The following is an 18,075-nucleotide window of genomic DNA, read 5'->3' on the forward strand; positions in this document are numbered from 1 at the left end:
TCGGAAACTCCGAACTCGTAAGCCCTCAATGAGGCAATACCAAGTTTACAAGGAATGGCTCCCGAGCGAAGAAACTTTTGATGACTCAGGGACTGCCGCCAATTGCCACCCCCATTGAATTATCAAAAAACTCGAGTTCATAAGACCCCGTGTGGGCAGTCTCGGTCTCGTAAGACCTATATAAGGCAACAACAATATCTGTAAGACCTCAAGCAAGGCATGAACCACACTTGTACGAAGTGACCAAAACTGTAAGACCTCAAGCAAGACATGAACCATACTTGTACCAAGTAACCAAAACTGTAAGACCTCAATGGCATGTAAAAATTTGTAAGCCCTTACAAAAGGCATAATCCCGATCTTAAAGTTAAGGCTATATATCGAACTTGTAAGACCCCTAAAAAGGCATATCCTTGATATAGACGCCAAAACTACTTCACTCGGGGGCTGAAAGGCTCCGGCCAAACACAATGACTATGGTTACAAGGTTGTGCCAGTCAAACTAACGTGACTTGGGGACACCCGACTATCGCTATAAAATCACAGGCCTTCAATTACTTCGAAAAGAACCGGTTAAACAGGCTACCCTCGACATAGGCAAAAGAGCTTCGACCATGTCAGCTCCAAACTATAGGCTTCGAAACACTCAAACACTGAGCAAAACCTCCCAAGGTGCTCGATCATTACCATATAACGACTCACAATCGAGGTTTCTATCGAACCGTCGAAAAGTCAGGAAAACACAATTTAAAAAGTCCTTAATGAGGGAAAAATAAAACCTATGTAAAAGGTCATACCGACAAAATGCGTAAGAGCCTAAGGGCCAACTTTAATTTCAAAAACATAAGGGTCATTGAGCTCGAGTCGAAACCAAACTCGGAGACTGAACCCGAAACAATTAACTAAATATGCCTAAGAGCAAAATCATAAGAGCTAAAACACCGGCTTATACTAAAAGGTCATACCAACCGAGGGCGTAAGAGCCTACGGGCTAGCCTAATGAGCCCCAATTCTATGAATCTGAGGATTTTCTTTAACTCGAAGACCAATTCATCTGGCTAACGGCTGACAAAGGGAAGTACATGAAAAATGAAACTGCGAGGTTTCCTCTTATACATATATAAGGAAAAAAAATGCAAAACTCCATTTATAGTGTTCTTTAAATGCACTATGCACAAATTCTGAAAAGAAAGGCCAAATCTGTATCCCCCTCGGGGACTATGGCCCGTCGATCTCTTTCTCACTATCTTCGACATCGGACAAAAGAAAATTAGCGTCATATCTATCCATCTTTCCCTGCTCTATCTCTTCCGAGAGATCGAAGCCCCTGGCATGGATCTCCTCGAGGGTTTCCTTCCGAGATTTATACATGACATACTCATTGCACCTACTCTCCCAGTCGCGGGCCCTTCTCAGCTCAGTTCGAGCGTCGGTAGAATCTCGCAAATAGGCGGCCACTTTTCTATTAGCCTTGGTTCTGTTCTCTTCGGCTTCAGCCCGAGCATCTACAACCTCGGCCTTCATCTTTAGATGCTTGGACTCGAGCCCCGCAAACATGCTCGCTCGGATTGAACTATTTGCACGAGCATTCTAGAGTTGCACTTCGAGGGCGGAAGCCTTGTCCAAAACATCCTTTTTGGCCATAACTTGGGCATCTGCCTGAGCCTTTAGCTCGTTACACTCACATTTAACCCGGCCAACTTCGCTCCAAAGTCATTCCAGCTCCCCCGCCTTATTCTTCAACTAGAATATCAGAGTATTAATCTCCGAAAGTAGAAGGGGGAGCATACATCGACACGAAATGAAGGTTACTTGTCTTTCGAGATAGCTTTCATAGTTCCGACTTCGGTACGCCTCGTACCGCAGGTGGTCCAACTCATCTCCCCTCTTCTTACAAAGAAACCTGAGGGATTTCTCCCCATCCAATGATTTTCGCAACCTAGCTTCAAGACTAAGCAGCTCAGACTTGAGATTGTCAAAAGCCTGCAAAAAGGGAGCTCAATAAGAAAGCGAATGAACGAAACAAAAAAAAAGGGCTTGTGCCGATTACCAAAACTCACCACAGAATTGGGCCGCTGAGCTTCATCAAAAAACAAGCACACATTTAATGGCTTGGCCTCATCGGTCTCAGTAAAACAACTCCCGATGGGAGCGCGACCAACTGATGCCCTAGTCGATTCGCTCGGACCTTGTCCTCGAATGTCCTTCAAAGTACCTTTGACGGGAAAGTGAGACGACGATAAGAAATAAATAGTTTTTCCAAAAATAGAGGACTCAGAGGCTGTAGGATTGTCGGCATGTCCCTTTTGGCCCTCCAAGCAGGGCTTGCTTCAATGCGAGCATCCTCGCCCTTAGAAGTTTCCTTCTGTTTGTTATCAAACCTCGGTCCTGAGGTTGGCAATCTTTCCTCCTCCTCAAGTAGCAATGGCCTCATCTCGGAAAAACCTCCAACACCTGCGGCGATAGAGTTAGTGCGCTAAAAAGAAAGTACCTTTCTGAAGAAACGAGCCACTAAGCACCTACCATGATGATTAGCCTCCCATCTCCCCTTGGAAAGGTCTTGCCATTTGCACTTATCATAAGTCGAGCAAGCTGCCAACTTACGAGACCATTCAGCCAGGTCAGGAACCTCGTTCGGCAGTCAAGGAATCGCTAAATAAAATAAAATGAAAAACATCTTTACGGAGCCCGCCTCCACTGTGGACAAAGTAATAAAAACACAAGTGTACCACTTACGTGTGAAATTACATTTCTTAGGAAATGGCAGAAACTCTCCATGGATAATATCGACTGCCTGTGCTCGAACAAATCAGCTGATCTATCCTTGGTCCTCATCCACTTTGACGTTAACGGCAAGGGACCGGGTGGATCGATGTTGCAGAGTAATCAAGCCCCAGTAATGCAAAGGCCGATATAACCTAACGATATGGCTAAGGGTGAATTCGATCTCGATCTTATCCGCAAAGTACCTTATCATCAGCACTATCTTCCAAAGGGATGGGTTAGCCTGCGCCAAAGTGACCTGATACCTTCTACAAAACTCGAGCACGACCCTGTAAAGAGGGCCCAACATAAAGGGGTACGTATACACGTTAAAAAACCCCTCGACATGGGTCATAATGCTCTCCTCCGGGGAAGGCACCTGCAACACCACCTCTTTCCTCCATCTGCAGTCTTTTTTGGCTGCCTCGAGATGTTCATCCCCTATTGAAGAGATAAATCTCGGTGCATGTCCTGGTAGCCCAGAACATTGGGATGTTTATCCAACAAAAAGTCCATATTCGAGACAAAGCACCTCGATGCTAGCTCACTGGACGCCAACAGTGTACCACCGATCGAGTAGGAACCTAGGGAAGAACCCTCATTTTCTTGACAAGCGGACACGGGAACAGTATCCATGGCAATAGTAAAATAAAGAAAGGGGAAATGATAAGACTTAGGCGAAATCTTTGATGTAAAGGGTAGTTGGCACAAGAAAGGGGAACCTTATAAAGGAGATAGTTGCTCAATACAACAGTATCATTAATTAAGGGGAAAACAAGCACATATATAGGGCAGATGGAGACTATTCACCTGCTTTAGAGATCAACAGAATCTGGCCATGTCAGTATCCCTTTTTGGGAAGCGCACCGGTGGGATCACCTCGATCACTTCACAATTATGTCACGTAAATAACACTATTAAGCAAGCACTCGGAGGTCATCAGACCCCGAAAATGTTCTCCATTATAGGCATCGACCCAATGGAAACTATCAACCCAATTTTGAGATGCTGCCCGATCTCAAAGGCCTCGACCGCTCCAAGCATATGGCCCGAAGAGCCAACATCAGAATTCAAAGGTAAAACATCGAAACATAGAATGCGAAATGCTCAAACTGGAAAATTTGTCATACTTCCAAAAGCACATTTACAATATAGGAGTATTTACAAAGCCCTTCCCCTAAGAATTTCTTGCAGAAAATGGGAAAAAGAGACGACCTAAATCTACTCTTCACCCCCACTACCCTCGGAGTCATCATCGGAGTCCTCATCTGAAGTGGCTGAAAGAATAGATTTTTCCTCCAAGATTTGGGATTTCTCGAACTCGGCCGAAAGATCAGTGCCCTTATTGCTCACTTCCTCAAGAGCCTGCCTCCTCGCTTGCAACCAAGCATAAGCAACTGCCCGAGTCAACTTATGCTTGGCCTTCGCTAAAATTTCTTGAGGTTTCTCGTTCACAGTGGTAGCATCTTCCTTATACGAGGACGCCTTTTCTTTTGCCATAGGCTTAGCCGATGATAATGCGTCATCCTCCTCCTTGGCACTCTGCAGAAGCTCCCAGGTCGATGATAGCTCCGTCAGCAGATGGTCCCTCTCCGAGGCCACGACCCTATGTTGCCCCCTTAAATCGATGGCCTCTACATCCATGGCGACTGCCTCCCCTCGAAGTTGCTCCACGAGGGCATTCTTTTGCCTGACTTGTAAGGGAAAGAAAATTGGTAAAACACCAAGTTACAAGGACAAAGGGCGGCTTTGCAAACACAATATTACATGCTCATCAAGTTTATCTTTTTCTTGGCACACTCCTTCCAACCTCGCCTGGAGCCCACTCAGCTCCTCCTCCTCTCGGGCAGAAGAGGTCTCCAACTCATTTAACCCCGAGGTAAGACCCTCGACCTCCTTACTATGATCGTCTCACAGCTTAGAGATAGCGTGGTCGTACATTCTCTTGGCCTAAAACAAAACAAAAGAGTCAGAAAAATAGGGCGAAATACTTAAAGCTCTAAAGGTATGCATAGAAAGGTTATCACCTGCTGATGGAGCCTCTCCGCCTCCTCAATAGCATTGGGAGCATCGAGATCAATGTCTTGACCAATGCTATCGAGGAAGTTATCAAGATCATCTCGCCCTTTGAGAGGACCCCTATGTTGGTAGCCTTTGGGTCCTGAGCATCCCTGAATTGCCTGAGCGAGAATCGAGGACTCAAATTAAGGCCACCGAGGGCTTCGATATCGCCAAGGGGAAAATTCTGTACCCAATAAGCTCAAGGCCCAAACCCTTTGGATCCAGCAACATTGGTCTCCTCGATAGGGACTGCACCACATACTGCCAGGGACTCAAGGACCGTGCTCGCACCCTCCTCGAGGGTCTCCATGACATGGGATCAACCTGAATTGACCGTTCCCAATTCAGTTGCCTTTGGCCCAGCCGCCTGCAGGACATCCGTGCTTGACCTTATCCTTTGTAGGAAACGGTACTCATCATCATCGTTGTCTTCATCCCCAATACTGGGACTTTCCCCGGAAGTTGAAGTCGAGGTCCTGGCAGGAGCTCGAGGCCTGTGTGATTTAGGATTTTTTGCCACAGGAGACTCAACAACCGCCTTTTTCTTCCTCTTCTTGCCCTTATCAGGCTTCAGAGCCTCTTCCTCGCCGATGGGAGGCGGTATCATCAGCACTTCATCGCCAAGGCCTGCGCAGGCATTATAATCAAAACATGCCAACACAAAAGAGGAATTGGAATGTGGTATAGGTGACAACAAAAAGTCATACCATGATTCTTGGATGACCATCGCATTTTAGCCAAGTCGGGCCAATCTCGCTCGAGAAAAGGGAACGAAGCATCCAATTTCCTAATCCATCCCGGCAGATCCTGGACCACTTCAGCAAACCAAACGGTAGCTACATAAACGAAGGGGATATAATTTTTTGGACGGAAGGTAAGAAGATAGTAAAGCATGTTTGAATGAAAGGTACTTACGCTTCGTACTCCACTCCTCCGGGAATGGCATCCTTTCGGTCGGGATGATGTCCGAGGCCCACACTCGGACAAACCTGCTCATCTACCCTCGATCCTTGTTCTCATAAATGCTTGAGAAAAATAGCTTCATAGACTGAGGGTGAAGCTTAATCAAACCTCGATAAAGTCGAGGGATATATAATCTAATCAAATAGTTAAGGGTAAAGGTCATACCCACGACCTTGTTGGAGAAATAACAAAACATGTAGACTATCCTCCAGAAAGATTGATAGATTTGGCCAAGCGTCACTTGATACTTGTCACAAAAGTCAAGAATAATTGGATCTATCGCCGGGGAAGAAGGGTTTGAAGAATCGATGGGACCCAAAGTGGATGGGTATGTATATACATAAAGGAAGCCAACCTTGTGGTCCGTTATGCTGTCATTAGAATGAGGGATATCAACCAACACTGTCTCCTCCCATTGACAGTGTTCTTTAACTTTTTCTATATTGGTGATGGCGGTAATATACCGGGACATGTGTTTGCATTGGCCTAGTATAGATGAGGGTCTCTTGATGGAAAAATCGTTCACCGTGTTGAACTCGGTAGGGGTACACTATTCAACAGTGGGTGTCACTTTGGGTTTGGCTTTGGATGTTTGAGAGGAAGAGGCATCATCCTCTTTTCGAGGCACTGTTTTAGAGGTTCTAGCCATGGTGGTGGAAAGACCTTTATGAGAAAGTAACTAAGGAATCAAGAACGGAAGAAGGAAGAATATGAAAGGGGATAGCCTTGGCTCTGAAAGCTTGAAGATGTTGTAAAAGTGTGAATTATTAAACGATTGAGGTATTTATAGAAGCCATATGGGCAGCGAAAAGGACGAACCAATAGCATTCCATGGGCTTCTCGATAGTCATGTTGACGATGACCCTTGTGCAGTTTTTGAGTTATAGTATTTTATGCTCTAGTAGGCTGACATCATGATAATATCGCTTAAGAGTAGGAGTTCAAAACCATTTCATATCACTTTATTCTAGTTAACGCGGGGACTATCTATATACGGTAGAAATCAATAGTTCGATTTTACGATCATCAAGGTATCTCGAGGGTTCCCAGTGATCGACCTCGAGTGTTCTCAGTGAACGACTTCGAGGTAGTGTAAGCAAAGACCAGCCTCGAGGCAGTGTAAATCAGTGGTTTCGGTGGATCGATGTGAGGTTCCCAATGCATGTGACTAGATCTAACAAAGTCTACTAGGCTAGTCCAAACCCGTATCATGGCATTAAATGGCTGTACCAGCCCCATATCTTTGTAATAAATGCATTTGTACAATGTTGGATTTTCCCCACATATATAAAGGGGATCCTTGTTATTTCGTAGGACATTTGATACTCAATATTGAATATTCAAGAACATTCTCTCTGCTTCATAATATATTCTCTTGATTTCATTACTTACATTTATTGATTATATTCATAGTGTTCTATTTATTGTTCTACATTTATTACTCATCATTGATCATAAAGAGCCACCATCGTAGCTCTCATAACTACTAATCATCCCTCGATTTCCCCATGCCGGACATCCAACTCGACCTCGAGGACCCGTATACGTCAGATCAAGGCCGCGATTCCCGACCATTCGGTCTGGTCATTACATTATCTACAAGCTGTTATCTTATTTTCTAGTCTTTCACTTAGCATCCATTGTCTATCAACTAGCATAAAAACAGATAACATATTTTTAGAACCACACAATAAAATCTAATTGTAATTACCATTTTCAAGGTAAACACAATCCATTCACCAATTTGGGTTACCTTAAGCCCAGTCGGATCTTGATATCCCAACCTTCTCTTAACTATACCTGTTAGCCCCCATAGGGCATAACTGAAATGGGTGTGTCCAATTATACATACCTCCGTTATTGTTGAATATAACTCAAAAAGGTTATGTTCCTCTACCTGAATTATAAACATTGTTAACCTTCATTAACTGGGCACCCCGTACCCTTCTTCATCTTGCTTCTTTTGTTTGTCGAAACTTGTATTTATCTTCTTAATCTTTCATTGTGTTTCACAATAAAGGTGGATAGGCATTCTTTCCTTAAGGCTTCCTATTAGGAAGCTTACACCTTTCAGTACATCATAGGCATCATACAAAAAGCGAATTCCTCTGACTCAACTCTTCCACAGCTATCTCTCTTTCCAACCTTCTTTCCGAATGTAGGTATCATTTTATTGCGAATAAAATAGAATTTCGGAATTTGATTTCTTATAAGTGAGATCTACCACACAATCTAGAGTGAGAAGAAAGAGTGACAGTTCTAAATGCCCTGTAGCCTCTTGCTTATAAGTGTGGTGCACGACACACCCATAAACAAGACTCTACTAGACACAGCTTATAGACTCCGTAGGACAGAACTGCTCTGATACCACTTTTGTCACGACCCAAACCAATTGCCCGCCACAGGCACCCGGTACCTTACTCAACCGAGTACCAACATAACGTATTATTTCGTATTATACTATTATAGATAACTGAGCCAGAGAGGCTGCCCTGAAATATGTGGAATACAATGTGTTATACAAACTTATACATAAGACATATGGGCCTCTAAGACCAAAATAACCACTCGTACATTGAATATAGGCCGACAAGGCTATACAATCTTTTACTTATATGACATATGTCTACGAGCCTCTAAGGATACATAATTGTCTTAAAGGTCAGGACCGATCCCCGCCATACCAAACAATACACATCTAAATCATACTGACCAAACGAGCAACTCCGAAGCAAGTGGAGCCCACCAACATCTTCTGCTGAGCTGATAGCCTACTTGGAGGGCTCTCGACCTGTCTATCGGGACATGTGGGCATGAACGCAACATCCCTAGGTAAATGGACGTCATTACGAATAATGTACCGAGTATGTAAGGCACATAATAGGCATGAAAGAAATATAGAGTAAATGACTCAACCTGTAAGTCTGGAAAAACTTTGTAACTCATGAAATAATTATAGTGTCATGCATATGCGTATGAGTGTCATGTCGTGCATAGGTACATGTTTCATAACATCATCAGCCTCTGAGGGCGTCCTAGCATATCATCTCGGCCACTATAGGCAAAATCATCAATGTATACCACCTGATTAGGTGGTGGTGCATATATAACATCATAACTTTTCCCATATATATATATATATATATATATATACACATACACACACATATATATGCGTATATAACGGCATATGATCATTGGTAAATATACATGAATGCAATGCATGAAAAGTACGTTAATAAAATCTTTTGGAGTGCCATAATACCATTCCACATACAGACATTAGGCCCGATCCACATATAGCCATAATGCCTGCTACGACGTGCAACCTGATCCATATATAGCCATAAGGTGTGTTACGACATGCAGCCCGATCCACAAATCTCACTCAAAACATGTCTCTCAAGCCCAACTCAGTCATCAATATCTCTCGTCTATCGGGCTCACAAATCTCATGCCAATCAACCCAAACAATGATAACATGTTGTGACAACAAAGGATAATTAAGACTGAGATATGATATGCAAATGAATGACTATGACTGAGTATGTAATTACAATTTATGCAAATAACTAAATAGTAGATATGACCTCAGTGGGTCCTAACAGAATAATCATAAAGCCTAAAAATGGTTTGTAACATGGATCACAACTCAATTACTCTAGCACGGAAAACTTTTATGGATAAAAAAATTAGGTAACTATACAATACCACAGCATCAACCGAGTCATAATTCATACGGTGTACACCCACATGCTCATGACATAGCATGTGCGTCACCTCAATACAAAACACATAACACGTATAATACCAAAGAAATAAACCCAACCGATAAAGGTCGAATCTTTAATCAGAAGCCCAAAATCAACCAAAAAGTCAAACCCAGACCTGCACCTCAAAACTCGGCGGAACTCAAAAAAATTCGTCAACATATTCAATTACGAGTGCAACAATACAAGTTTCACTTAAATCCGACTCCGAATCGATGTTCAAAACCCAAAAACTTACTTTATAAAATTTTAGACAAAAACCCCAAATTTCACTTTGAAATCATCAGTCAAATGCCAAAAATAAAGTTTTATTTGTTAAATATAACCAAACTTGAGTATAGAACATTTACCCCAATCCATGTAGTAAAAATCACCTCCAAAATTGCTCAAATCCTAGCTCCCTAACTCAAAATATGACCAAATGAAGAAACCCTCTATATTATATACTTTTGCCCAATTGTTCTGCCTCGTTTATTATGCTAGACAATCCCAAAATTCGTTTTTGGTACCTTCAATAGCTTCCTTGTGAAATTCCAGTCAAGTTAGGCATTTGAATCACTCCATTTGACCTTATAATGAAGGGGATATGTTGTTTTCGATATTTGGAAATGGTGCAGATTTTTAAATACAAATTGGTCCATGTCCAATCCACACTCAATAGTGAGTGAAAATGGCTGTTGAAAGAATAGTACCCAACTAGAGCCGGGATCAATTTTTACAATAAAATCATATAAAAGAGTAAACAACAAAATATCTAGTCAAGCTCAACAGTTTTAAAACCAGTCTCTTCATATAGCTTTAGTTTCAATTAATATACTTTGAAATCATTTACTAGCAGTTTTCAATAGAGGCTCATTATAAAAGAAGAGTGAAATCAGCAAAAATATCATAATTAGGCCCCTCGGGAAAGGTATCACTCATAAATATAGCCTCTTGGCAAGCCTCTCTGTCACTCGTGACTCAGCTCTCGTCACTCAGTAATCACACTCAGCACTCAGGCTCAATAACATCTCATAATAGTAATAATTAAAATAACTACTGCGGCGTGCAGCCCGATGCATAGTTTATAGTCGACTAAGCTCACTAGAGGTGTACAGACTCCGGAGGGGCTCCTACAACTCAAGCGTCATATCACTGTGGCGCGCAACCCGATCCAATATATATATATATATATATATATATACACACACACACATACATACATATAAGTATCGCTGCGGGGCACAGCTTGATCGATAATATATACATATAATATTGCTGCGGCGTGCAGCCCGATCCATAATATTTATAATCCTCACCATTAGGTCCTAAACCTCTCTCAGTCATTAACCCCACAGCCACTCGGGCATAACAGTGGAAATCCAGGAACTCAGTCCAAACAGTTCTCATATTTTAAGAAATAGAGCGATAAACCAATTTTGAACAATAAACAGGTAAAACATGACTGAGGATATGCTTTCAAACAAATAGAGTGAGGAAAATAGTAAAAATGCCCTAAGGGTCTCAACAGGTTGGCACAAGGCCCCAAACATGGTATATAACCCATAATACAGTATAGTTTCTAAAATATGGGATATCATAAGATTTCAAATCAGGTACGCGGCATAATAGTCGCTATGGGATGGACCAAGTCACATTCCCTACAAGTGCGGGCCCACACGCTCATCACCTAGCATGTGCGTCACCTCATTTATCAAAATAATTCAAAATACCGGGGTTTTGTACCCTCAGTTCCAGATTTACAATGGTTACTTACCTCAAACTGGATGAAATACTACTCCGCAAGGCCTTTACCTCTCGCGTCAACCTCAACTCACACAGAATCTACCCAAAATCAGAATCATGACCTTAGAATAGGCTAAGGGATCGAAGCCCAAGCGAAAATAATCAATTTATACCAAAAGTCCCGAAATTGGTCCAACCCGACCCCCGGGCCGACATCTCAAAATTCGATAAAAGTCATATCAACGGAATCCTTATCCTCCAACGAGTTCATACATACCAAGAATACCAAAGTCCGACCACAAATGTCCCCTCAAATCCCTAGATTAAAGCCTCAAGTTTCCAAGCCCTAACTCCCCAATTTAGGCTTCAAATCCCTCAAATTTCATGTTTAATTAGGTAGAAATCACAATAGGATCGAGTATTAAGTCCAAAATTATTACCTCCAATAAGTTCTCTTTGATTCCCTTTTCAATCTCTCTCAAGAAGCTCCAAAACTGAGTAAAAAAACGGTAAACTTGGGCCAAAATGCACGAAAATGGCCATTTAAACATTCTGCCCAGCGATTTGAAATCCTTCTTCGCAAACGAGATGCTTCAGCCTCTCGAACCTTTGCGAACGCGATATATCCATCGCGAACGCGGTGAACAATGACCCGACCCTTCGCAAATGCGGGACGCACATCGCGAAAGCGAAGGACAATGATCCTGCCTCACACCCCAACCATTTGCGAACGTGAGAGTCCACTCGCGAACGCGAAGCACAATTTGTCTGCAACACTACATCAGATTTTCTGCAATCCTTTTTGACTTGAAATGATCCGTTCAACCACCTGAAACTCACCCAATGCCCCCGGGACCTCAACCAAACATTCCAACATATCCAATAACATCATTCAAACTTGTTCCAATCTTTGGATCACTCAAAACAACATCAAAACACACAATTGCATCGAATTTAAGCCTAAGAATTCCAAAATCTTCGAAATTCCACTTTCGATCAAAAAGTCTATCAAACCACGTCTGAATGGCTTGAAATTTTGCACACACATACCAAATGACACAATGGACCTACTGCAACTCCCGGAATCCCATTCCGACCTGTATATCAAAATCTCACCTATCAACCGAAAAACGCCAAAATTCCAATTTCGCCAATTCAAGCCTAAATCAACTCCGGACCTCCAAAACACATTCCGATCAAGTTAATAAGCCCAAATCACCTCCCAAAGCTATCCAAATCATTGGAACTCACATCTGAGCCCTTTATCCCAATGTTGACTTTTCGAACTTAAGCCTACTCAGTTAACCCTACCAAAACCTCTCCAAATCTGAACCAGTTAACCCGATAACATATAATATAGCTGAATAGAATAATAAGAAGTACAAATGGGGAGAACGGAGCGGTAGTTCATGAAACGACCGACCTGGTCATTACAAATAATAATAATAATAATCATAATAATAATAATAATAATATAATCATGAGAGACAGTTATACATTTATGAGAATATGAATTGAATAATAAATATATCTACTATACAATAAAAATATTAATTGAAGTCAGGATCTCAACACCTTTTTACTATACATGTAAAAAAAATATTTTATATTTCTATATTATACATTTTTAGTTAGTTAACTCACAAATAACCTCTTTCTGGTTTTTTCAAATAGTAATTAAAATAAGAAATATTTTTAGAATAGATAAACCAATCTCTTTGAGTTCGGCATCATTCTATACTATTATTTGATAGAGTATGAGTTTAAATTATGTACATATTAGATGAATACCCTATAAGAATTGCTGGTATAACTCTAGGAGAGAAATTGTCATGCATGTAGGACTAGATGCATAGGGAATGCATCTAAATACTCACAGGTGTTGTAGTGAGAGAGAATGCAAATAAAGCATTTCAAAGGGGGTATGGTACCCTATGTAACGACCCGAACGGTAGTTTCATGAGTTTCCGCTTTGTTTCCCTTATTTATTCTTATTTATGTGTTGTTCAACTTCATTTCATTGTATCATGCCAGTTGGTTTGGGTTTGGAGTAGTTTTGAAATGTTATGAGACACTTAGTCTCTTAAGTTGGCCATTTAGTTAGAAAAGACAACTAGAAGTTTACTTGTATGTAAACGGTCTCGGAATGTAGTTTTTATGGTTTAGATAACTTTGTGAGGTTATTTGGGACTTAGTAGCGTGATCGGAATATAATTTGGAGGTTTGTGGTAGATTTAGGCTTGAATTGACGAAATTTGGAATTTTGGCGTTTTCCGGTTGGTAGTAGAGATTTTGATATATGGGTCGGAATAGATTTCTGAAAATTGGAGTTGGTCCGTTGTGTCATTTGGGACGTGTGTACAAAATTTCAGGTCATTCGGCCAAGGTTTGATAGACTTTTGATCGAAAGCGGAAATTTGGAAGTTTTGGAAACCTTAGGCTTGAATCCGATGGTGTTTTGATGATTTGATATTGTTTTGAGTGTTCTGAAGGATGGTATTAGTTTGAATAGTGTTATGTTATGATGATAGGATATAATTTAATATTTTTATCGCTTATTACACTCTAATTTACTGCACTTTAATTGGGTTTGATCTTTAATCGCTAGTGTTTTGCACTAAATATTTGTTTTATGCCTTGAAGGAGTGGTTCCTTGCTATGTAGATATTATGGAATGAATTCAAGTGATCTTGGAGCTTTGAAGTCTGAGTAAAAGCCCAAGGAATTAAGCCGGCATCGTGTTCGGGGATCAACGGATGATAGTTAAGAACGAAACGGAGAATCGAGTGGGCATACAGCGCATTGTCTAGTAAAATGCACATACATTTTCGCTCAGAACTCCGTTTGGGACCCACATTATATTCTTGCAAAGATTTTTGAAAGGGTACAACTTTTATGTTTTTTATTTTCGCAAATTCTCAATACCATGCCGCATGGGGCGCTGCAGGGTGCGGCACAGCAGTGTAAAAGCTGGCCTAAAAAGAAAATGCAAGACTGTTGATAATCTCCACTAGCGCGATGCAGGGTGCGGTGCGCCTGTACAAATGTTACAAAGCAAGAGTCCTATTTCATGATGGAAAGGGTGTTTCATTTGGGCCCGACCCTACTTGGTATAAATACATATAAAAACGCTATTTTGAGGACTTTTGACACATCTTAGACCTAAGGAGACTATTTTTGAAAGGGAGAAGACGATGGGAGCATTCTTTGGAGGAGGAAATCATCGAGTTATTCATTTCTTCATCTTTGCTTTGTAATTTATTTATGAAAAATTCTTGGAAAATTGTGCTACGAACATTAGTGACTAAGCACTCTAGTTTCTAGGGTTGTGGTTGACATGATTATTAATGTTTATTAAATACATCTCTGTTAATTCGGATTATCATCTTGTGGTTGTATCTTTAATTCTAGTTTTAATTTATGAATTGTTGTATCTACCAATTCACCCTACTATCTATGCTATGCTTAGGAAAGACATGTTTAGATTAGAGTAGAATTAGAGAGAGCTTGTTTTTGAACCTGTGGCTCGGGAAAAATTTCGCGGTTAGGATAGGAATTAAACGATCTGGTTAATTAGCAACCATAGATAATCTGGATTAACGAGTGTGATTATTGAACTTAATACGATTAATAAACCAACCACAACCCTAGAATCTTCATCTCCTCTGAATTAAAGTCTCATAATACCCATTTGCATTCTTGTTGATTTAGTTGATATTTGTTTAATTTCCGCAATAGTAGACTAATAGAAGAACATCACTCTTGATTATCTTGAAAAATTAATTGATTTTAGTTTGCTTAGTTAATGATCAATCTAAGTCTCTGTGGGTTCGACATCTAACTTTCGAGTTACTTTATTACTTGACAACTACGTATACTTGCGTGTGTTTGGTCCCAACAAGTTTTTGGCGCAGTTGCTGTGGACTTAGTTATTGATTGTTTAGTTAAGTTAAGCTTTTATTCCTTATTTGTTAAAGTTTTAATTTTTTTAGCTTTCTTTATTTATGATAACGCATGCTGTTCTCTTGAATGCGGAGGAGTAGAAGCACAAACATTCTCCTTCTTTTTGATCCTGAAATCGAACGAACACTTCATAGAGTGAGGAGGGAAGTGGAAGCTAGAACTAGAATTGAAAGAGAGTTGGACATTGTAGTTCAACCACAATTAATAGAGATGGCAGGTAATGAAGAGCATCTGGTGATAGAAGCCGCAAGGCCCAATCTGGCTCTTTTGACTGACTCTAAACTTAAACAGTACATGGTAATCCACAGGGCAATATGTAGGTCTATCTCATGAAGACCCGCAAAGGCACATTCAGAACTTCCTGGAAATTATAGACTATTACAATTATCTGAACATTTCCAAGAACTATATCAGGCTAACACTGTTTCCCTTTTCATTGATGGGGGAAGCTAAGGAATGGTTGCAAAAGGAGCCCGCAAACTCAATCAACACTTGGGATGATCTAGCAAGGAAATTCGTAATCAACTTGTTTCCCACTAAGAAGACAAAGTCGCTAAGGAGCCAGATTTTTGGGTTTCAACAACGAGATGGCGAGACTCTTCGTCAAGCTTGGGAAAGATACAAGAAGCTACTTAGAGACTGCCCATATCATTGTCAGACTAATGAGGTATTGGGTCACGCTTTCGTTGATGGGTTGGACGAGGCAACAAAGATGAATCTTGGCTCAGCATGTGGGGGTAGTTGCATGGCAAAAGCGTATAGTGAGATCCAGATCTTGCTAAACAATTTCACTGCTAATGATAATAATTATCAAGGAGATGAGAAACCAGGAAGAGCACTTAAACAAAAGGCATCAAGCATGATTAAGCATGATGATTTCTCAGCCATGAGGCCAGATATAGCGAGATTAGCAAATTAGATAAATAAAATGACAATGCACCAAGCACAATAGATGAAACATGTGCAACGGATTTCTCCTTACTACGAGTTATGTGGTGAAGGTCACAAAAGTGACATATGCCCTGTGAATCCTGAATCCATCTACTATATGGGGCAACAAGCTAGAGGGTCGATGAATCAAAATGCTCAATATGGTTACACATACAATCCGAACTGGATGAATCATCCTAACTCCTCTTGGGGTGGAAATCAGAATATCAGGCCTCAAGATAATTACAATCAGCCACCTAAACCCCAACAACAAGCATAAGAGAGTTTGACAGACATGATGAAACAACTCTTGATGGACAATCAACAATTGCGCATAGTGTTCAAAAATCTTGAGAGGCAGTTTGAGAAAATGGCTAACAATTAGAATACTAGACCTACTGGAGCCCTTCCAAGTAATACAAAGAAAAATCCTCAAGTCAATGCAGTTACCTTGAGAAATGGAAGAGAATTAGAAGAAGTTCCAGAGAAAAAGAAGTATACAACTAGACTTGAAGGAGAATTAGTTCCTATCCCCGTTGAGGAGAATAAGAAAGAAAAGCCAGAAATTGTGACAAGGCCACCACCTCCGTTTCCACAAAGACATAAAAAGCAAAAAGATGAAGCTATGCATAAAATATTCCTAGATATTTTGAGCCAAGTGCGTGTGAATTTGCCCTTGGTGGAAATTTTGTAGAAAATGCCTAAGTATGCAAGGTATCTTAGGGAAATTATGGCAAAAAAGCAAAAATATACAAAGTTTGAAACAATTGCACTTACTGAAGAGTGCAGTGCTAGAGTATAGAGCAAACTTCCTTTTAAGTTGAAGGATCCTGGTTGTTTCACAACTCCTCTATCTCCTGGAAATCAAGAAGTTGGTAGAGCCCTGTGTGATTTAGGGGCTATTATAAATTTGATGTCATCCTCTTTGTTCAAGCAACTCAGACTGGGGGTTCTTAAACCTACTACAATTACTTTGTAGTTGGCTGATAGATCACTAGTTATTCCATAAGGAATTATTGAGGATGTGTTAGTTCGAGTAGGAAAGTTTATTCTTCTTGTTGATTTTACTGTTCTTGATTACGAGGAAGATGAGGAAGTACCTATTATTATGGGGTGACCATTCTTAGCTACTGGTGGAGCATTTATTGATGTTAGGGAAGGGAAGTTGAAGATGAGAGTTGGCAATGAGGAAATCACTTTTAATGTGTACAAGGAACTTATTCTCCCTAAGCATTATGAGGACTTGTGCATGATTACAGCGGTAGAACTGAAGAGGATAAAACAAAGTCCTTATGCGAATTGTAGCTATTAGGATGGGACAACTTAATTGGAGGAGGTCGTGTTGCAAGTTGAGTGTGTAAGGGTGATTGAGAAAAAAACCATAGATGAAAGAGGAAATCTTATATGTATATGTAAAAAGGCTAGGCGTAATGGGAGAAAGAAGAAAAGAAAGCACCCAACCTGAACAGAGTAGGAATGTCATGCTGTGACGTTAAATCATGTGTTTGTTGGGAGACAACCCATCTTTACTATTTTCTTTTAGTTTTAATTCTTTTCTTATTATTGTTGTAGTATTTTTTTTGTAGGATTATAAGAATAGGAAGCGCAATCATTGGACGAGTGCAAAAGCCAGTTTGATGGCGAGAACTAAGTGTGGGGTGACACACAAAGGACGATGTTTGGGGGAAGTCTGAGTACCTCATGAGCCGCTATTGCTTCGGCCTTTGGTCTACCAGGGAGTCTCTTTTACTCTCTTATTATTTATAGTGTCCATTAAGGACATTGCACAATTTTAAGTGTGAGGTGAAGAGATTGTTTGGGTGAGTTTCTGTGCTATTTTAGCTTAGTTGTAGTACTCGTTTTTAGTGTAGAGTTTTTGTTAAAAAATAAATAATAAAAA

The 18,075-nt window shown here is 40.7% G+C and overlaps 1 non-coding gene across 1 annotated transcript; it reads right to left on the reverse strand.

Moving 5' to 3' along the window:
* Positions 1 to 15,795: 15,795 nt before the first annotated feature.
* On the reverse strand, positions 15,796 to 15,902 carry LOC138888821 (small nucleolar RNA R71). The gene has a single exon (XR_011406400.1). It is a non-coding gene; the product is annotated as a small nucleolar RNA R71 (small nucleolar RNA).
* Between the last annotated feature and the right edge of the window lie 2,173 nt (positions 15,903 to 18,075).

Source organism: Nicotiana sylvestris, chromosome 3 (assembly GCF_000393655.2).
Source record: "Nicotiana sylvestris chromosome 3, ASM39365v2, whole genome shotgun sequence".
NCBI classification, from domain to species: Eukaryota; Viridiplantae; Streptophyta; class Magnoliopsida; order Solanales; family Solanaceae; genus Nicotiana; species Nicotiana sylvestris.